The sequence below is a fragment of the Crocodylus siamensis genome, chromosome 4 (genome assembly GCF_052110815.1).
Source record: "Crocodylus siamensis isolate JL-2025a chromosome 4, ASM5211081v1, whole genome shotgun sequence".
NCBI classification, from domain to species: Eukaryota; Metazoa; Chordata; order Crocodylia; family Crocodylidae; genus Crocodylus; species Crocodylus siamensis.
In genome coordinates, this window is record NC_143398.1 from 71,064,262 (window position 1) to 71,084,636 (window position 20,375).

Consider the following 20,375-nt stretch of genomic DNA (forward strand, 5'->3'; position numbering starts at 1 on the left):
AGTGGATAGACTGTTTTTCTCTTTTGCAAAGTTTAGCTCCATACACTGGGAGGGAATTGGCACAAACCTGAATAGAGGGTACATCTACATGTGCAATTAATACATAAAAATCAACTCCGGAGCTTATTGCTTGGCAATTTGTGTTCCCGGGCACCCCATTTGAATGGGCACATGGGAGCAAAAAACTCCAGATAATGTGGCACATGAAGCCTAGTGGGAGCCGCCTGGAATGGCAGGGGACCCAGAGGGTCAGTCTACCAGCCCAGGGCTGCTATGACCGGGCTCCGTGTGCTGTGGAGGGCCTGACTCAGGTGGAAGGGTGCTTCAGTGCAGGGCTAGCAAGCAGGCAGCTCCTGTGCTGAAGTTCTCTTGTGACCCAACCAGCTGTTGGACCCGACCAGTATGTGGAGCCCCATCCAAGCAGCCCTTGGCTGGCTGCTCTGAAGTCCTGAGGAGCAGCTGACTGAGGCATGAGCAGCCCCTCCACTGAAGCATCTTCATGCCTTACCCAGCCCACCCACTGCACATGAAGCCTCATTGGAGCAGCCCTGGGGCTCCACATGCTGCAGAGGGGTTGCTTGGCTAGCCTCCCAGGTAGTCCTGCACTGAAGCACCCTTGTGCCCCAGCCAGTCACTGTCTACACATGCATTTAAATGCAGCAATTTACTGCATCATCTGACAGTACTTGTGTCTGACAGCACAGTAAATTAGTCTACATGGACCAAATTGCCACATACTTATAGATGATGCTTTACTGGGCAGTAGATCAGTCTACTGCATAGTAAAGCTCACATGTAGATGTAGCCACACTAGGGATTCTTTATGCTGCTCTAACCCAGGTGGCTGTTTAAGTCTGTTTTAACAGCTGCTTAAAATTATGACATTGCTCTACAATATGGGCACATATACATGTGCATTTAGGTGTGCCTAAATTTAATGTGCATTAGCTTAATGTGCAACTAAGGCAATTTAGGCTCATGTCTAGAGTTCACACATTAAAGCATGTTAATGCCATGTGCATGGACTGATATGGGACTAAAGTTAGTCTCAAGTCAATCCATATGCAGTGTTTAATGCATCTACATGTGTGTTAATGTACTTTAGCTATCCGTGCCTAAATTTGATACCTGCATTTTTAAGGTGCATTAAGGGTGAATAGATGTAGGCACATGCCCTTAATGTGCCTTAAATTGGGCTAAAGCGCCTTAAATCGCTATGTGTAGACATGCTCTATATCTACAATATTGGCCAAATACATCATAGATTACATTAATGATATGAAAATCCTTGAAATAATGTTGTAAGGGTACAAATCAGTATTTTAATACCCACTAAGCACAAACAAACCCTGGCTTCCAGGAGAAAGAGGCTATTGTTTCTAAATTCACCAGTGAAGTACCTGAGTGGTGTCAAACTCATTAGCTCAGCCTAACAATACAATTACCCCAATTCACTACACTCTTGTTTTTATGTAAAAATGGTTGCATTTGACAAAATCACTGTTGCATGGAGAATGTATGAAAAGAGCTCTGCAGTATATGCATAATGTTTCTGTATTGTTGAGAAGCTCAGAAGACAGTATTATGCAGATGTGATACAGATCATTAAAGATTAAGAGTTTTCAGATTACAAAGTCAATAAGCTGATACAAAAACTGAAAACAGACAGGGGAATTCTGATTCAGATTTAATGATTCCTTTGGATATGGAGTTCTATTAAATAGTAAGACTAGCTGGCACCTATATATATTTGAGATGCACAGACCCAGTAAAACCAACACACGTAGTTCAGAAAATGCTGTTGTCAAATGTCTGTTCTTATTTTTCCACACATTGTTAAATTTTCTGTTAAATTAAATCATAATATATAATAAACTATGTAACAGAGGTGACTTAACCAGAATGAGGAATCTCCTATAAGCTGGTGTTCTGAAAATTTTGATTTCTGAAACATACTAAAAGACTGAAGAGTGTATATGGATCGGGAGGATGGTTTATATTAAAAAGTAAGAGCAAGAGAAATTCAGCAATCTTTTGTAAAGCGCATAAAATGCTGTTCTAAAATGTATCATAGAGACATCTTTAGTATTTTTAATGAAAAATTCATGGAATGGGTGGCTGAATAAGTGCTGCAGTTCATTGCCTATATTCAGATATTATGGTGATGAGGGTTGTAGGTACCTAGCTCTTAATTGTGAAGATAATTCATATTTGGGGAAAAGATTTATATCACTTTCTATTCCAAAGTGATTGGCTCACTCTTACTTAGAAGTAAGCACAATAAAGGTAAGGGTTAGTGATACTAGGACATAGAACAAACATATACTAGCACATACTACTGGCACTTCTGCCATGGGAAGATATTTATTTCATCTGTACTTCAGACCAATCCATCCAAATGCTCTCTGCCTCCTGTTCCTCATTTCCTTACCTGCAAACCAGGGATAATAGTATTTCTTGTTCCACCCTCTGCCTTGTCTATTTAGAAGTTAAATTATTTGAATAAGTGACTTCCTGTTCTTCCTTCATCACCAGTTTGCCCAAAGAGTCTAAAATACACCTTTTAGGCACCTGAGCATGCCCACAGATACAAAAAACACATGTACCACCAACAGTTGGTATAAGATTTTGGTATAAAGGTACACATTTGTTAAGATTTGGAATTACTGAGACATGTTGAACTTAATGTGTGAAATTTAAAAACAAAAACCTTGCCCAGTACAGAGAGAATAACTGGCTGTCTTATCATACCCCACTATACCTCACTGTTTGCTCTTTGATGCTTGCAATGGAGGCGTACCTATAGGGCCAGATTCTCAGGTGATGAACATACCAGGTGGGCTCACAATGGCACACAGCTCAGAGTCCGACAGCTCGTTAAATGGCAATATTTCTAAATGATGTGCTCTAGCTATACCCAAAGTTCTGGTCCTGGTGCAGAAAATGTTTGGCAAAATACAATGGGACATCAAACTACATGCTCATCACAACCCCTTCAGAATTTAAAACATCTGTGCATCTACGAAGAAGTTTTTAAGAGGCGCACCCACAAAAAAGCTTCTCACCCTTCTGGCTCTTTCAAAGCCTGCTTTATTAAAATAAAGCAATTTATTAACTCTTTTTAAATCTCTTTGACTTAACATGATTTCAGTCATTCTAGAGCTGTCATTGTTCTGAGAGTTCTTGCCATTTAATTGATTTCTGTCCCTTCAGATTAAATTAAATTATCTTGATTGAAGATGACTGGACAGAGAACATCAATCTCTCTACATCCCCTGAGCACCTGAACTGGTCAAAGGGATGTCAGGAATGTTCTGAAAGACATTTATCCCCTGCAAACTAATAGCAAAGCAAGCCATTTGCAAAAAACCCTGATAATTTTCCAAATGAAAGTGGTACACTATTCACTAAGCTATTCACCAACTTGGATCTCATCATGGGAGGATTCAATTCCAGACATCTCTCTCACATGGAAATTGAAACACAGCAGTAGGACCAGGCCACTACAGATTGCAAACAAGATGGCATATTAGAACTGTTCGGATTCTACTCCAGGAACCAGCTGCCCACAAGTTAGGTTTTTGCGATGCCTAACTTTCCGGGACCTATGTCCTTTTTTTTTTTTCAGTCTGCCCTCCAAATACTATAGTATTAGAGGTCATGGAACTAGATAGGATAAATAGATGGTAGTAATCAATGTCATACATCACTGACCGTCTTTATCCTCCGTAGAGTAAAACAAGCCATGTCAACTCTGCTTGTCCTGGCTTTGCTCCCTCACCAGCGACAGCAGACAAAATGAGTTTGAGCCATCTGTCTGACAGTGCCCTGACACCAAACCACAAGAGCCAATATTAACTTTCTCCTTTATTAGTGCCAAGATATGAAAAGTTCTGGTGTCCACAGTGTTCCAACGGCAGGTGAGTCTCTTCAAACTGCCCCTCAATTTGAAGTCTACTTCTTCTGTGGCTAATGTTGTTTCCCAAAGTACTGCTTGTGTAAAAGGTAAGACAGAAAACAAAGGGCTCTCAACCCTTTCAGTTAGCAGAAGATGCTTCCTGAGATAATTTGGTGAGTGGTGAGCTGAAGAGAGATTTCCTAAAATCTAAAGAATTAATATTGACTGGATCTCAGAACTATAGCAGCAAAAAAGATATCTCTTCTGGAGAAATAGCCACCACTGCCTCTGTACAATATATCTCAATCTCAGAAGCTATTTTCTTGTCTGGCAATATTATACTGCTATTAAATTCAGAACTAATCACTATTTTTATAATACATGTCTTACAGACAATTAAGTAGTTAACGTTTCCAAGTGCTTTAAAAATAAGAAGTGCATAGTATTAACTCAAAGTTTCATATTTTATTGTTGCTATCCTTTTCTTACATACATTTTCTGAATTGCCTTTCCAATCACTGACCACTGAGATATTTACATACAAGCAACAGCTTTCTTCTCTGCAATTTATTTGATTTATATTTATTTATTCACTTCATAAGCCACCCTTCCCAACAAAGGCTCAGGACAACTTACAATAAGAGGACAGAATAACTTATAAAACAGGAGAGCAACTTAAAGACTAGAATATCAATACTAAACAATCTCTCTGCTTAGCTTTGTTTGCTAAATACCTGCCTAAGTAGAAGGGTCTTACAGAGCTTCTGAAAGATGTCCAGGCTCAGGCTCTAACAGGTCTCAAGAGAGTGGGAGTTTCAGAGCTGAAGAGTGACATCCCATGCATTTTTCCAGACAACTTGGAACTTGTAGGAGATTGGCCTTGGCTGACCTTAAGAATCATGATGGGGCATAAGGGAGAAGGTACATAGGGTATATAGGACCTATACTGTTTAGGGCCTTATGTGGGAAGGGATGTCAGCTATGTACCTTCATGACATGATTTGTGAGTTGTGTAAAATGACTTAAGCTGCCTTCACCTTGGAAAGATGCTAGTACATTATTGAAACAAAATAAGCCCTTTGCAGATAGTGGTGTAGAATAGGTGCACCCTGCTGATTTGTCTGCCAGGGAATCAATTCAGAGAACCTGACCTGGATCCCAGAAGCCTATAAAAGGCCCCTTAATTGGCTGAAAGGGTAAGTCTCCCCTAAAAAAGAAGTCTAATTAACATCAGGGAAGTGGTAAGAGTGGGGTGTAGGAGAGGCAGAGCCCCATGAAGAAATTCCTCCAGCAGATCTGGACTTCTCACCCAAAAAAAACAGATTCCTAAACAAAAGAAGATCAAAGTCCTGGCAGGCAAGAAAAATAACACCAGAGAGCAGCTGGGAGATAGCATTGACCTCTCCCCATCTTGATATCATTTACTGGGAAAATACCAGGCCAGAGAGAATCCAGGCCTTATAGCGCCTACCCCTGACAGCACCTCACTCCAAATATCCACACAATCTCACCCAGTGACCTCAATATATATTCATCAGGAGACAAGACAAGATGGATCCCTGGGGGACCCTGCAGGTAAGGTCCTGATAGTAGTACATGCACTCACCCATTTCTTTCCTCTGAGACCTCCCTGCTAGGGAAGAACAGAATCCATTTAGAACTGTCCTGTTCTTTATCAGCACCTCATAGTCAACTGTACTGAAGGTCACTGAAAGAACTACTAGGATCATCAGGGCACAATTTCTCCTGTTGGTCTCCAGGAGACCATTGACCAGACCCATGAGCTCAGTCTCTGTGTTATATCCAAGATGAAATCCAGAATGATTAAGGTCCAGAAAACTGATGGCATGAAGCTGTTAGGCAACCATCCATTCAATAACATTTCTCGAAATGGGGAGATTGGAGATGGGCCAATAACTAGCTGGGAAGTTAGCATCAAGTGATGGGTTTTTGAGCAGGGGTGGAAAATCACAATTGTCTTGTTTTTGCCTGCTTGATGAATTCAGTAGCATCAGGGATGCTTCCACAGTAGCAAACTGTGACACCACTGAGCTGAAATTAGTAACCTTATAAATTAACAAGGACCATTGAAAGTGATTGTCTTGCCAACAAAAATTCTAGGTAAGAAAATGCGCACAAATCCCATGATTGTTTTAGACCTGACCTAAAGCTTGTTGTAATCAAAGGAAAGCTTCCCATTGACTAAAATGGAATTGAAAAGGCTCTGGTTTAGGTTTTAACAAAATAATAGTGTGAAAGTAATTCCTGAGAGACATTCTCCTCCCTTCTCTTGTTTCATACCCCCTCCTTGAAACACTGAATGCTGTTTTTTGGCATGCTTTCAGAGATAATCTATATTTTTTGTATCTGGATTAAAATGTTTGATGATGTATGTTTACACTAATAGCCCTTATTAGCTAAAGTATTCACAAATGGCTTGGGAAAGACTATTATTACAGTCTCAATTCATGCAGAAGAGGAGAAAGCATCCTTTTCCCCAATGAGGGATGAATTCTAGGTGGTTAGTAAAAATTAAAATTTTAGGATTGCAATATTTTGTCAATCAAGAAGAGAGCTAATTTCTTCTATCAGTTGTATCTGATTGTGTCTCTCATCTGAAACGAGGAAAGAAGTCATTCTGAACATTTTGATAATAAGTAATATCAATCAGGGAGGAATAATTACAAAGAAGTAGAAGTAAATTACCATTGCCTCCTGACAGCACTGAAGTGAGAAATGACTGCATAGGAAAGAGTGTGCAAAAGCTATGAAGAGTGTATTTGAGTGGAACGTTAGTGCACTTGGAATGTAAAAGGAAACAAGAGTTGAGGGAAAGTTTGAAGAAATAATGGGTTTTCCAATTTAAAACAGCTTTACTGCTGGTAGGCATGAATAGTTACTCAGAATAGAGGGGTATCATATGATTTTTGGAAGTAATTACATTTACTTCTGACATTTTTGGTTCAGTAGAATTTTGTTGGCTTTACCCTTTCCACTCTGTATACAACGTGGTGTGTTTGCAATCTAATAAACTGGACCCGGAGTCAACAAATCTCTAGGTAATTTAGAGATTCATAAACCAGATGTAACCCCACTATACACCCAGTTAACAATAAATAACCTATTGGGTTATTTATAAGGTTGCACCAATACAGATTTGTTTGGCCGATACCAATGGTCGATTATTATCTAGCTATATCGGCCAATACTGATCTGATAGCCAATATGCAGCCCTGTAGCTTGGAGAGCAGCACGCCTTCTCCCCGCCCCCCGCAAGAATTACAAGCCAAGCACTGCTCTTAATGCTGCTGGTCAGGCTGCATTCCTGGCCACATGCATACATGCAGCATTTATCAGTGACATTATTGGCTGTACTGGTGAAAAAAAGCCAATTGCCAATAATGTCGATTTTCTTTCATCAGTGCCAATCCAATATGGATCTATATGGTCCATGCCAATTTTCCTTTTATTGGTGCCGATCCAATATGGACTTCTAGTTATTGGTTACATACACTATGATTTTCCTCTTTAATGTTAGTATGCTATTAATGCATACCCCTAAAAGATAAATGGATAGCATATATTTGTGGTGAAATCCTGGGCCTAACTTGAGTGGTGTCAGGATTTCTATCTTGTTGTTTGAAAGTGATTCTAAATGGCAGCCCTGTCTCCACCTGTGTATGTTTCATATAAAACATTATATTCCAGTGACTTAATGCCTTTTAGCAACAGCTCCAAAACACTTTCACCTAGAAAATTAGGGTTCTTAAGTGACAGAGTCCATTTCTTTAAGTTCCCTTAAAATATGATGGCCCTAAGGCCCCTCAAGACATGGGGAATTATGGGACGTGAAGGGCACTCCTCCAATGAAAACTTGAAGAAAATCATCAATGTGAACAAATAAATAATTCAGGGATAGATCCTTAGCTGGTGCAAACTATTATTCTGATTGAAGGCAGTCAAAGATTATGCTCTTAATCTTCAAAGTACCGAATGTGTGTTATAGGGCTTTCAAAGAATTCATACTTTTTTGAAGGCCTCATACAGCCATTTTTAACTTAATCCATATAAAATAGTCAAGCATAAAAATGGGGACTAATTACACTAACTCTAGTGAAAAAGAAACTCAGTCAAACTGTGACTGCAAAATTCTAACATGTGGATTCATTTCCACTAGATCAAGAGCAATTTTTAAAACTCTGTTCATTTCAATAAGAATGTTCAAGAAAACCAAAGTCTTTAACAACATCAGCAGCTGACTTTCTTTGCCTAGTATTCTTTGGAAGTTTTGAAAATAATATTTTCAAACATATTCATGTTTTCAGAACCTTGTCCCAGTTTTTCAAAGCAGTTTAGACACCTAAAGATACAAATATGTATTTGATAAAATCATCTAAAGATCCTAAGTATATTACATATCTAACTGTCACCGGCATTCATTAATAGTTGGTTCCAAAGTGGTTAAGTCACTTTAGAAAAAAATGGACAAGTCTCCTAAATTAAATAAGCTTTTTTGAAAATGTTACCCTTGGTCTCAAAAGTGATTCAAAGTTTTACAAGATAAAATATTGTCATCTGTGTAGTCACCTACCTTATCAAAATCTTCTTTTAAAAACTATTACTGTCAGTTTCATAATCGTATCCACCCACATGGCCCACAGCCTAAATTTCAGCCTGTAGTGTTTCATTCCTGCTGCAATGTGTCAATTCAGGAAAATTACAACACAGTATTTTTTTCCCCTTGGAAAAAATGTAACACTGTCTGTTACTGCTAAAACTACTAAGAGGATCCTACAAATCATTCTTGATTTTTTTGGTCATATAATAATGGGAGAAAAGCTTATTGAAAAACTCTGTTGTATACTTTTAATATAGGCTCAATTGGGGGGTGAGGGGGAAGAGTGGGGAGAAAGTGGGGAATGACCATTCAAAAATCTGTGCACAGAGAATAATTTACACTCTCTTCTTACAGGTAGATAATGGTTAAAACAGTTTTTTTTCAAAATTATCAGTAAATATAACTGGTCTAGTACAACTGTAATTAAAGTAGTATTCATATTAAGATACAAAACTTCTGAAGGAAGACCAGAACTTCTCATTAATTAAAAACAAAGCAAAAATCTAGTTATGTAGGTGACAGTAAACACTCTCAGCTCACAAAAGCATGTAATACATGCATTGTCAATCTAGCATCTTTTAACAATTACAACCACATTCTATAATGGGGGCCCCTTTTTTCCCTATTTCTTTCCCCTCCCTATTACAAAGAGGGAAGGGACTCAAAATGAGAATCTCAGTAAGAGAGATGACTCCAATTAAAAAATCCTGCCTTTTCAGAGATATAACAGCAAGAAACAGCAAGAAAGGGTAGAAGAGTTTTGGTTGGAGAAGACTGAGAGAAGTCTAGCTAAGAATTAATATGCTTGGAGAAAACCAGGGCTTGGTAGACTAGGCTAAGGACTACAAGGAGGCCCAAGGAAAGGCCAGTGCTGGAGAAACTCAGCGAGGGATGAGGGGCAGGCCAATGCCCAGGAGGACTGACAATGGACCAGGGAATATAGTGAGGGGCGAGGTGGATATAAAGGTGAAGCAGAAGGTAGAGTTTTCAAGGAGGGCTTACAGACTCTTAGATATGCCTCATTCTCAGGGGCAAAACACTCTCTCACTGACTTGATCGCAGAGTGAACCATAAGATGTGGCAGGTTCCAAAGTAGGTGAGTTAAGTAGGCAAGATCAAACTAACCTGAGTTAGTGGGGGAGAAAAGAGACCTTAACTGAATGAGGACTACAGAAACTTTGCTTCAGTTTAAGGACTTCCCTCTAAACACAGTAAGCACAGTATGCAGGATATTGTTTTGAAATGTTTAGCTTCTCATTCTTTCATATAACTGGGATATCATTATCAAAATGCATATACAAAAATAAAAAGTATACTACCAAGATAAGCTTTGACTGAAACTTGAAATGGTAAAATTATTTGAATCCATGTATCTAGACATAGGCAGCAAGGTTTTTTGGGTAGATGTGACATGTTTTATTAGACCAACTGAGTAGTTGGAACAAAGTTCTTTGAAAGCTTTCAGGCACAAGTACCCTTCTTCAGGCATAGGGAGACTCTGCAGTTGTTCTGACATCTCCAAAAAATGAAAAAAGCTAGAAGTGTGGCAGAAGGTCAGTGAGAATGTAAATAGGTGGAAATTAGGAAAACAATGGGTAGAGAAAGAGGGGGAAACAAGGAGGAAAATAGGTGAAGGAATGCCAAAGGTAAGCAAAGGAGACCCAGCTTACGTGATGAGTTCTCCAAGGTAGAAAAAGGTAGAAAATCTGTGAAAAAGTATATAGCTGGAAATTAAGAAAACAAAGAGTAGAGAAGGAGGGACAGGGAGGGGAAAAGGGGCAGTGTAGAATGTAAATGTTAAGTTCAGTCAGGTACCTGGTGAATCAGATGTCAGGCAGGTTGTAACGTGTCATAAATCCAATGTCTATATTGAGTCCATGATCTTTTGTATCCAGTAGATGTATGAAGTGAAGTTCAAAGGCTCATCTATGAAAGATGTCTTGTAAGTTCCCTTTGAGGATTAGAACTGAGAGGTCAGGCAGGGAGTGATTGTCTTGTGAGAAATGTGCACCCACAGGTAATTGGATATTTTTGTCTTTGATAGATTTTCAGTGTATATTCATTCTGGTATGCAGTTGTTGTTTGGTTTCTCCTACACTTTTCCATCAGGGCATTTGGTACACTGGATGAGATATGTAACCTTTCTGGAGGTGCAGGTATAAGATCCAGGAATGGCAATGGTTCTGTTGTGGGATGTGGTTATTGTGGAAGTGATGGAGATGTCATGGTAGGTTTTGCATTTCTTGTCCTGCCATGGTCTGGATCCATTTGGTGTGGTTTGGGTCAGAGGGAGTTTGCTTCTGGTGATAAGGTTAGCAAGGTTTGGTGCTTGTTTAATGTCTAGGATGGGTAGTTCTAGAAAGTTCTCTGTAAGACTTGGGTCTTCTTGTAGTATGGGTTGCAACTATTTGAGGATTTTCTTTGTAGGTACCAAGGAAGTGGGTTATGTCATAACTAATGGTGTGCGATCTATAGGGATTTTCTTTTCATACTGCAGCAAATATATGCATGTTATCTGGGAGGTTCCAACTATTCAGTTGCTCTAATAAAAGATATCACATTTACCCAAAGAACCTTGCCTGCCTATGTCCTTAGACCAGCAGGGCTACAACCAAAAGCCCTGTATCCAGACATGAAAAACCATTAACACTGTATAAACTGGGTACCTAAATCTATTGTCTTTGCTAATCAGTTCATCCTTCTCAAGGCACTATCCCACCATGGCCTCGATAGGTGGCTCTTCAAGGTGGCTGTGCTTCCACCTTCTGTTAAAGAACAGAATTTTTAACTCAGAAAGTTGAGGCATGTAATTAGAATTCCAGTTTAAAATGTTAAAGTGAATTTGAAATGTAGTAGAGTATTTTCCAACTTTAGTTGCTACTTCCTCTAAACATAACTGTTGAAAGAAAATAAAATCAGCAAAAAGAGCAAACATAGTCTAGTTCTCACCTTGTGGAAAATGGTTAGATTTTATTCAAAGCTATCCTGGCCCCAAATTGAACCTAATCATTTAACATTATCTTCAATTATCTGTAGAGACAAAGTGCAAAAATAGGGATAATTTTAGACCCTTTGATAGCCTAAGCTAACTTTATTTATCTCATTACAATCCCTTTACTCAGATTAGAACTGAGATTGGCCTTATCATTTCTACTGAACATTCATTTGAAAAACATAGAGAAAACACCTATTCAGGAATTAATTCTTAAATCATCAAGCGTAAGGTAAGAAAAATATCGATGAAATCAAGGTCTTTATTAACAGAAATTCCAGGGGCTTTTTTTAGGAAAAGAGGGGGCTAAAAAAGAATTTAGAACTTCTAGGAACTTTATTTTTAAGAATGAAGACTACAGATGACTTAGAATCTTGCACAGGGATGAAGGAATTCTGTGAATTTTGACACATGAACCTACCTTGAATTATTCTAATTTTGGAAGCAGGGTTTGCCTTTAGTGAAGTTCTACCACCTAAACCCACGGGCCCTTTAAGACTGTGGAACCAAAGACTAACAATAGAACCCTATTTCACTGTGAGCTTCCAAAGTATTTACCTTAGCTGTGTTACTGCCACTTTTTGACACTTAAACACAATTTACAATCCTATATCATGGGCAATGTGGATACAAAAGTCTGTAACTAGCAGATATTAGATGCTGGAGGCAAAGAAGCATCTTCCTATATGTTTTAGTTTAGTCTGTAGGGAAGCAGGATATCCATGTTCTAGGCCCCCCTTGCCCAGCACAGTGGCCTAACTACCAGGCCACAGGTTACACCCTGGCTGTCCAACTGGCAGCCCATGGGCTACATGTGACCATGAGAGATTAACATGTGGCCCCATCCAGGCTCCCACCTGGCCGCTGCTCCTCCGTCACTGGCTGCAGCAGCAGGTTGGGTGGGCCTGTACCTTCCCTGGCTTCCAGTACTTGACTAAGCCTCAGGAGTCAGGGCAGGGCAACAGGGCATAGCCAATAGTGCCACGGAGGCCAGTAGCCCAGAATGTCTGTGGCACAGTCCCATGGAGGAGCCTACAGGGTGTGAAATAAACCACCTGAAATATCAGCTTCACCTAAAAGACATTTAGCAATGCTGCTATGCAGTAATTGCAGTTACTGTACAAGTACTAGTATAGCTACCCAGTTTATACAAATACTAAATGACTGCACATTAACCCCACTCCTCCCCCCACCCCCAATCTCTCCATCCATTTATCTAATAAATTGTCAGTGCAAGGTACAATGGCTCAGCTTCAAAAGAGGTATTTGATGTTTAGAGCATTGTTCTAGGAAGTCAGAGTGATGTAGGTTTGAACCCATCTAGAGCGGCATCTAGAACCTGAATCTCCTGCTTATTAGATAAGTCCCATGTCCAAAATATGGGAGGATCATTCTTCTGACCATAATGTTGGGACCTGCAGTCAGGCAGTGTAGAGAGCTCTTTATTGGCCCAACCAGTATACAGCCTCTTGTGTATGGTCAGTAGCCCATGGGCATTTATGTATCCATGCAATACATGTGGTAAGATTGAAAAATATGTGTAAGTACCAACAATGGCAGTTGCATAGTGGGTAACTACCATTTGGGCATAAAAAGTGAAATAGGATTCTGCCTTAATTTTCATGTGGTTCCTGCCTTAATTTTCATGTGGTTCCTTATAAGTTTCCACAGAAATGTTCTTGCCCATTATTCCCTATACGTCATTGCCCTTGGGATATTTCTTAAATTATATTCTACTGGGAAAAGGAAAAAGAACAAGATTCAAGCTAGTAGGATTGGTATTAATATGTGGATTTTGGTGATGAGACCCACAGCTCTTCCATCTCCAGTTCAAGACTTACCTCCTTTCTTCACTGTAAATACTGATTTAGGTGGAATAATAGATGTACAAAGATTATTGGTACAAAAGTGATTTGCTCAATAATTTTAGTGAACTCTAAATAGAGATCTACTGTGTTCAGTCTTCCCATGCCTGTAGTTATTAAGCAACATCTCTGGAAACACCAAAATGATGGACTAGAAAAAGGATAGATTTTCTTTCCTTTCTCTCTATGCCAAGTGTAAATATACAAGTGAAATCTTGGTTCATAAAAAACGCATGTACAGAGAAAAAATATTACTTGTGTTATTATATTAAACTGCAGCTTATATTTGCATATTGTGCTCTGTGGATAGCAGTCTCACTCTGGATCAACAGTTCAGTCTCATGGCACTATTCAATTAAAGTATAGCGATCTGGCCAACATTTAAATCTTTAAATTAACACCCATCACAGACTAACTGGCACTAATACAAATCCAAACACCTATGTAAGACATGGCTGAGCACATAATGACCAGGACATTGCCTTGCATACAATCACCACTTCACAAATGAGAAATTCACTGCTATTTAAAGAGCTCTGAGATTTAGAGAAAGGAAGTTCCTGGTTCACAAATTACCATGACTTTGTGAAAGTTAGAAAGCTATAATTGTTGTGCTCGTTTACTGTAGTTACAAATAAAGTTAGCAATGTGGCTCATTAGACACAATAAACAAAAATATGATGTCTGTCAAATTTCAACCAATAATGACTATGTTTTATAACATTAAGGAGTAAGTAGATCAGGCCAAATAGTTAGCCCCCACTATTGGGAGTACATACAGAGTAGAGGAAAAGCTAATTGTTTCTCTCTGGCCAGTTCATAGTGCCTGGAATTGGAAAAGACCCTAATGACCCCTAAGGCATGCTTGTACTCATACATACACTCTCTTTCTCATACAGACATAGTCCATACAGGAAGAGAGGATCAGACAATCTACACAATGATGATCCTCTGTTGTCCACCCACTCTGCTCCCTACCACATGCCTAGCATCGCCCACCAAAGTTCTGTGCTCATCACTTTGGAACAGGGTGGTTTCTGCTCCTTGAGCATCTCTGAAAAGGCAGGGGAGTGAACTGACTGTATATTATAATTCAGTGTAGTCTATAGTTTCCAGCCCCAAAGGTCACTCTGAAAATGTCTGAACAACTTGAGAACTGCCATTGTGATATGTTTATGTAGGCTGTGAAATGAAAAGAAGACAAGTGTGTTCTGCTATTTGTATCTTGCTTGACTTGAGAAACGAACATAACTTTATGATATCATTTGCATTTTTAGATCACTATCAAATCTGTGTGTGTGTGTGTGTGTGTGTGTGTGTGTTTTGGGTTTTATCTGGAGGGGGAGGTTGTGTTATTTTGCAGTTACATAGTCACATTTTTGGATCTTGTAAGCCAGGTCTGGTTCAGGTTACAAAGCCAGCAGCCACCTAATGCATCCTGGATTCAGGGGGGTTTCATAGCAACCAAGTGAACCACAAATATTCCATATATATGAGAGCTCCGAGTGCTTGGTGGGAAGTCAATGAGCCAAACAACTGCCTCTCAGTTTTGCTGATAAGTATCACACAGACCCATCAAACCCATATGATAAATCACGTGAGAATAATGAGAAATGAAGTTTGTTTTAATTTGAGAATAGAGCTGGATGTTGATCATTTTCCCTGTCTTGCCTGGATCTTGGAGTAGTCTGTTTAGTGTTGTTGTTGTTCCGGCTGGAGAAGCTTGTAGTCTCTGTACTCCAGTACCTAGAGGTGAAGGCAGTGGCAGGGAAAGAGCACAGATTCAGCCAAAGGAGATGGTGAAATTCTATTAGGGGGATGAAATTCTATGCAAATGACCCACAGGATGAAGGTCAGCATTAGCAGTCAAGCAAAAATGTAAGGTGATTATATTTAGGCTGTCGGATGCTGAAGTTATGTCTGAATATAGAGTCAGTTCAATGTCTTAACAGCATTAAGTTGAGCTGAGCATCCACAACTCAATCTAAAGCCTGAGGGAGCTGCAGGTGTCAGCGGCTTTAAAACCAGAGAGGCTTATTATTCAAGAAGAAAAAGTCCAGAGTCACAACAGAGATCCAGGCCTCTTTTGTGCGTGCAAAGGAGCCCCATACTGGCTGCAAACTCCCCCGCTGTAGGGATATATGTATCTGACCTAGTTTCTTCAGGATGCCACAAGGGGTATATTAAAGCCAAGGGATGCATATAGGCTTTTACTGCCCTGGTCTATGGCTTGCTTTATGCCATCTGAATACAGACCAAGACCACTGAACATAGCTATTCACCAGTCCCATCTGCCATGCAGCAGGAAAAACAGAGTAACTTGGGGTGGGGAGGAGGGTAAGTTGGATCAAGCAGTTTAGTGGGTCCGTGGAGAGGGTTAGCAGGTCTGAGAGGGGCTGGGAGGTCTGCAAGGGAGGTTGGTGGGTTCACAGGGAGTTGTCCTTTTTGAGGTGGGAGGGGGCCAGGGCTCTTAATGTAGCCTGGTCAGGGTCAGAGTGTTAGGAAGAACACCGCCTGGGGCTGGAATGAGCAGCTGGGCTTTCTGAGACTTGGAGCTGAGGTCCAAATACATACAGATATTTGACAGGTTGGGTTAACCTGTTCCCAATCTAAGTTAGCTCACCTCCTCAGGTGAACAAACTTAGATCTAACAGGAAATCATTGCCTGATTTAACCTCCCAAGTGCCTACTTAGGTCAATGTAAATATAACAGCTGTACTTACCTAAGGAGTGGGCATAATATACAGCATACCACCATGTCAATTATCCACTGGTTAAAGGTTCCTTAAATGCCTAGGCTATGTGGTACATTTAAAGACTTGGAAATAAATGGTTTCCCCATCCTGAAAAAATTATGGAGATATAAGGAAAAAATAAATAAATCACTGTTTTGTGTGGGACAAAATTAAGACCTTTGGATTTGTTTCCTGGACAGAGAGAAAAACAGAGCTTCTATTCTCCAATCTCCTCTCCAAAGTAGGTATAAGCCTAGTAATTAGGACAGTCAACCTGGATCCTCTCTGCCTCATACCCAGTACAATTCAACATGAGTCTGTCAAACTGCAAGTGAATGCCCAATAATTTATTGGCTATTCTAGAGTTGAACTCTGTTTTTTATGTGATATTCCTGAATTGGAGAAAGTTTAATTGAAATTCATCAAGTTCTTCTTGTGGGGAGGGGAAATGTTCTGGTTACCTCTAGTATATTCCCGAGTTGCTGAAAGCATTCTCCCAGTTAGGGTTACAGCATGTTCCCTTTAAGTTCAAGGAGAGATAACCAGCTCTCAGAAGGTTCCCAGTCACAAAGGATTTGGGCTCCATAGGTTTCAATATTCCCTTTATCTATCTTGCTCTAATCATAGTATAAGCAGTCTGGGGCAGGGATTACTGCTTAAAGTATGCCTTGAGCCAATTAAGCTTTGATTATGGTTGTAGGCACTGCTGTAGTATAAATAGTAGTATTTCCCTTCGTGGTATTACCAAAAGATGGAAAGGAAAAATCTTAAGGAGCTATAATAACAATAACAATGATGATGATGATGATGATGAAGGCCAAATGTGCAGCCTTTTGTAAAATGTGAGGTCAAGTGAGTAGCAGTGACAAGTTCAAGATGGAGCTGGAGAGAGATGGATGGAACAGTCACTTCTCTTTCACATTTTATCAGAAAGTATGCATTGCAAATGATAAGCCACTTTAAAGCAAAAACCAGAAAAAAACCATAAGCACCTTACAGTTACACTTTGAGCTGTTGAGTCATCATACCCTAATCAATGCTAATTGTTAATTACATTGCTACTGGTCTCCCTCTTAATGTATATATATACACATGGCCCTCAACTTTACAGCCACTACAGCTCTGAATTATTCATTATGCATTAACTTTCCTGTTAGATTTGTCAAAATATGCTAAAAAAGTACAAAATCAGAGGATAAAGCTCAATTTCATGAAACTTTATCTGAGCTGTAACCTAAATTCACTTATTGAATTTATGAACAAGCAATGATTCACTTCTTTTCTTTTCTTTTAACAACGTGAGAACTAAAAAGACTAGGATAGAAAAGCTTTGTTCTCCTGCTTATTTTTTGTCTTTGCTGACTCAATCTTAAAAATACAAAACAAACCCCAAACTTCATGCTTCCTTTGCATCTTCTAAATACTAACTAGGCCTGATGTATTACGATTTCTGAGTTATTATGGAAACATATTGACACAAGAGAAAAGAAAATAATGGAGACGTGTGTGCTTTAGTGAAATCAGTTTAAGTAGTGTGTGAACTACATTGATAAGTATCATCACTCCCTAGTATACTCAGTCTGGACCCAAATCAAATCCAACCAGGCATGTTTGAAAGAAAGAATATTTGACACAATGTGAATTAAAAAATAAAAAACAAAAACACTTATTTTTAGTTGCAGCCATAGCTAAGGGCAGATTAAATGTTTCTATTCAGTTTAATCAGCCTCTCACAGATAAGTGCTGAACTTCCTAAACAGACTGAACATATCAAGTTATTTACATGACACTCTTGAATAGAAAGCAAATAGCATTCCTGCAAATTCAGCACCACAAAGTACAGATACAAGTTTTTGTCCATTCATGTTTCATTCTTTTTTTTTAATTTCACTCAGCAATAAATTCTAAACAAGAATCCAAAAAACTGAGATAATCATATTGGTTGGTGTAGAAAGGCACCTCTTATAATTCCTCTTCATAAACTCTGTCTTGTCTATCTGTGTATCCTTGAAATGTGAGCTCCTCAGGGAAGAGACAATACTTTCTTGTCAACCTGGAAAGTAGCCATTATATCCTATGGGCCCCTCTACATGTGCAGGTGAAAGCACAATGGGGATGGGATCTACCGCATGATCCACCATACTTTGCTCCCCCTGCACCAGCAAGAAGCAAAATCCTATGGCTGGGAGCTCCCCAAGTTTCTCAGCCCTGGGGATTTCATGCTGCTGCAATCTCTCAGCCCTGGCAGTTTCATGCACCCCCAGAGCAGCCATGCCTCGCTGCTGCTGGTATCTGCAGTATACTGCAGCTGTGAGACTCTGGGTCCCTGGTACAACCAACTGCAAAGATAGTACACATTTTTGAGGTCTAACTTCATAGCTGGTTGGAGCCTTTTATGGCATGATAGCTACTTTGCACATGTGGCTGATCTCCAGATAATTGCATAATTACCCAGTAAATTGTGTGATACCTGTAACGAGTAGAGAGGGCCTAAGAGTTACTATATAACTATAATAGTGCTGATCAAAAACACAGTTTGTGTCCCATGAGAAAGTCTCATAATTTGATGTTTGGCTTAGGCCTGAAAGCAGAACCAAAAGTCAAAATAGAGAAATTTTATTTTCATAGTGAAAGAGCAAACTAGTGTCTACAGATTTCCATTGCTTTATGTGAGTTTTGTATGTGCAAATTCGCTATTATGCAATGACCCTTTTTATACCAAAAATTCATTATATGCCAGATAAATTCACTCTTACGTGATCAGTGTAGTGGAAGCTTACAGTCAGCTGCTTTGTGTGATGCGTTGTGGGAGTGACACGCACTGCTCTCCTGTGTGGATCTGTGCTCCTCGCTCGTTGTCTGCAACAACGAGACCGGGGTAGACCAGGGTGCCTGATTGGCCGTTAGAGCGGGAGCGGGTAATTCAAACCGCAGGTTTCAAAGCTGCAGGGTGACGTAGTTCCCTCACTCGGGAAGCAGCAGCGGGAAGGAGAGGAATCAGGCACACGTGTGTCCCGCACGCACGTGTGCCCCATAACTAACTTCTGACCGGAGGCAGCGGCGGCGGCAGCAGCAGCAGCAGCAGTAGAGGAATCGGCAGCGGGGGCAGCAGCAGCTGATCCCCCGAAGGTAAGTGGGGCGGAGGGCCTCGGCACAGCTGAGCCGGATCCGGAGGGGAAGCTCCCCGGGTCCCATATAGCTGAGCCGGTAGGGAGCCGCGCTCCCGAGCCGCGCAGCACGAACAGAGCGCGCAAACAGGCGCGCTCTGTAAGAGTGCGCCGGCGTTTGCGCAGGCATTCGCGCCAGCGGGCGGGCCGTGAGGGCCAGGAGTGGGACTCCTGTACGGGTAGGACGTACACACCACACAGGTCTACAAACAGCAGCTTAGAATGGTGTCTACGAGGAGTGCTGCTAGGGCCTCTGCCCGGGGGGACAAGGCTAACCGGGGCTGGTCTGAGGCCTCCACCCAGACTGAGCCCATGGGGGCCTGATGTCCCCCTACCTCCTGGCCTGCGGGGGATCCCCAGCAGGGCCGGGGGGGGCAGAGATTGGGAGCCCCCACACCTGTCCGGCAGGTGCCCGGCTTAGGGCTCTGGAGGCACAGGTGAGGGAGCTCCGGGAGGAGGTTAGCAGGCTGAGTGGGATCAGGGAGGCGGAGGAGGAAATTGACAGTTATTTCCTTTCCCTGCAGGACCAGGCACCCAAGGAAGAAGCAGCCCAGGGAAGGACCTCCACAGCAGAGTGGCAGACGGTCACAGCCAGGACCGGAGCAGCTCGCAGCGAGCAGGTACCAGCTTCTCCAGTCCGACTGGAGAACAGGTACGAGGCCTTGGCGACTCTGCAGGAGATGGAAAGGGAGGAGGAAACCCTTGGGCAGGAAGAAACGCCACATTCTTCACACTCCAAACAGATCAAGAGATCCGAGAGGACCCAGAAGAGGAGGAGACATGTGCTCGTCATAGGCGATTCCATCCTGAGAGGTGCGGAAGGGCCCATTTGTCGCCAGGACCCTTCAGAACGAGGGGTCTACTGCCTGCCTGGAGCTAAGATTCGGGATGTGACGGAGGTAATCCAGGCCAGGATCAAGCCCACTGATTACTACCCCATGGTCCTTGTCCATGTGGGTACTAATGATGCGGCCAGGAGAACCCCCGATCACCTGATGGCGGACTACCAGGCTCTGGGCAGCGTGCTGAGGGAATTCGGTGCACAGGTGGTAATCTCTTCCATCCTACCAGTGAACGGACGCGGCAGACGGCATGAGAAC